This window comes from Leptosomus discolor, chromosome 10 (genome assembly GCF_034619465.1).
Source record: "Leptosomus discolor isolate bLepDis1 chromosome 10, bLepDis1.hap2, whole genome shotgun sequence".
In the NCBI taxonomy this organism is placed as follows: Eukaryota; Metazoa; Chordata; class Aves; order Leptosomiformes; family Leptosomidae; genus Leptosomus; species Leptosomus discolor.
Window position 1 is genome coordinate 19,889,129 of NC_141400.1, and position 2,970 is coordinate 19,892,098.

A 2,970-nucleotide genomic window follows, 5' to 3' on the forward strand; every position below is an offset into this window, starting at 1 on the left:
TGGAACCCCTGTGTACTTCCTGGTGGACTGAAAGTTAAATGGACTTTTCTTCTAAAATTCATTCTAGAAAGGGCTAGTGGCAACACTTTGTTTCCAGTAATTTTAACCTTATTTATTAATTTAAACACTGTGGTCCGTACATTCTCTTTTTATATGAACATAAATACTGTACAGCCTTCCATGAGATTTTTTTTCAGCCACGGTTGTTTCAATGCAGTAGTACCATGGAACAGCATCTGATCAATCCTGGGTGACACTAAGTGTAGAGTTCAGCTGAAAGATACTTGAAAATGCGTTCAAGGGCTGGCAGGGTACCTGGATTCCTCACTGAACCTTCGCCAGAGCTAATGCGCATCAAGAAGTAAAAATTGCCAGAAAAAGCTGCTAATTGGTTTTGATTCCTTGACTCCTGTCCCTGGACAGGAAACTTATTTATTTTAGTGAAGGTTATGAGAACATGCCTCGCTGGTCGTACTCAAATGACATTGCCCGTGCTGAATTTGTTACCAGATTCAGCAAGATGCAAAGGAAGATTTTGAGTATTAATTCTAACTTGGTATGTTTTAACTCAGCATAGATCAAAAGGGTTGTCTTGCACAAAGTATTGGTAGCACTGAAGTTTTGCTCACAAAATTCGCTTGATTCCAATGCTGGTTTTCAACTGTACCTGTAATGGTGAAGCTGTTTACATCTGGCCCTGGATGTGGCCGGCTTCCAGGCCGTGTTTATTTTAAACGATGCAAAAGGTGTGTGGAGGGAGCGGGGGTTGGTTTGGGGTTCTTCCCTCTTTTGATGTGTGGTGGGAGTTTTCTGTCTGAATGGTTTTAACGTCTTCTGTGCAATTTGGATGACGGAAACAATCGTTTGTGTTGTGCTTTTCACACACGTGCACATACACGCACACAATGCGTTTAGGGATAATTTTTTGTGTTCATCTATGCCACTGCGTTGGCCTCACGGTGGAATGTGCTGAGAACAAAACCCAGACTATATTTCTGACTGCTGGTTCTCGCTTCTTGAGTGCCAACTGTTGGATTGCTGTGAGGTCTGTTATTTCACTTAACTCCTGTAATTAGTGAATTGTTTTCAAACTGTTTAAAAAAGCAACTAAACAGACCCAAACCCACAACAAATCTTGACAGTCTGCCAGGAAATTGTTCCTCAGGTCGTGGAAGCACCCTTGGCATTACCTGTGTTTCTTTAAATATATGCAATACGTACATACACCCAGTCTCGTTTGTGCGGTTCTGATTGCACTCTGACAGATGTGAGCGGTGGAAGATCTCTCTGTGGCACTTGTTTGTGTTTGTAGAGACTTCATAAATAGAAGCTAAACTTTTGTAGCCAAAGCTGTTGGGCCTCGCTGCCTGCTGCGGCAGCCGATCGTGGGAGTTTTGCCTTTTCCTACTGTATTTAAGTACAAAGGTGGCATCGGCTGATTGCAGTCTTTGGTTAACCAGTACCCCGTGCTCTGTCCTCGGTGACCGGCTCTGACTGAGGTGTGCCTGCCAGGCTGCTCGTCCTGGAAACGAGGAGGTAGAAAACACTGCACAGACTGCAGCGGTTTGTTTTGTTTAAACTCTTCCTACCAGAGTCTTGAGCTTTAAGGTTTGCTCTGCTTTCCCTGCATTTTCTCACCAATTTGATGAGTATTTTAGTTTCTGGATGCAGCAGGAAGTTGGCCGATGGTTGGAGGGTACCAAGAAGCATGGCTTGGTCGTGCCGTCAGCTCTTCCGAGGAGAGAAATGCGAGTGTTCGGGCAGGTTCAGCGTCAGTCCTGTGCAGTGGCTTGACAGGCCCTTGGCAGGCGGGTTTAAAATGCAGTGTGGGATTTGCAGCTAGGGCAAGAATTGAGAAGCTGGGTTTGTCCCGCTTCACTGCACGTCGTATAATAGCCTTGACATAAACAACTCCATGTCAGGAGGGCGAGTGTAACTGCCAGCCTCCCTTGCCCCAAAGCCACGATGCCGTTTGTCAGGCTCACCGCCGGTTTTGAAGCACTCGTTGCAAACAGGAGAGCATGTTCTGCGGCTTGGTACGGGTATTTTTCTTTGTCAACCTTATTTCTACGAACTGGATGATTTATTTAGAAGCAGCTTTTTTTCTGTGTGCTGTGGAAGAATTATCTGGTAGCCATAGGAATCGGAGGCAAAATGCATTTAGCTGCAACTTCCTTGTAGTGAATTTGCCAAGGTAAACAGCCGTGTCCTTTAAGTCTCTTCCTGTAAACCGTTTCAGAAGAGAGCCTGAGGTGTCAGATCTGTGCTTGCCTGGTACATGATCTAGTGTGGAAATTCCTGGCCTAAAGAGCAGGGTCCATGTAACGTCTGATTTAGCTGTAATTTCTCATGCACTGTTTTATCCAGGTATGTGCCTTGACAGTGAGACTTTTGTTCTTCAATATTTAGATATGCTGATGTTTACTAAAGTGTTTTGTGGGGGGATTTTTTCTTGATATTTTTTTCTTTCTTTTTTTTTTTTTTTTTCAGTCCAGACAAATTGGAGAATGTCCTGGTTATGACTAACACTAAGAAACACCATAGCAATCTGTGTTAAAAAAAAAAAAAAGAACAAACAAAAAAACCCAACAAAACAACATTTTCTTTTTTCCTTGCTTACCTTTTTTTTTAAAAAAAAACAAACCACAAAACAAAAACAAAAACCCACAAACAAAAAGTATGAGTCAGAAATGTAGAATATATTTAATATAGAATACTGGGATACTTTGTGTTTACTTTTTTATCTTACTCTTTTCAAATTTATGTCTCAAACAAGGAGCTTGTTCTAGTGGGTAGGCAGAATCCAGCTAGTAAGTATTTCCAAAAGTAATTGAGGGAATATTTTACTATAGGTCTGTGATCTGGTCTGTGCAAATCAGGTGTAGGTGAAAGGACCCGATCCGGTCGGTGGCGAACCTTAGGCGTGAGGTCAGGGCCGGCCACAGGTCAGACTTGCAGCTCTACGCGTGG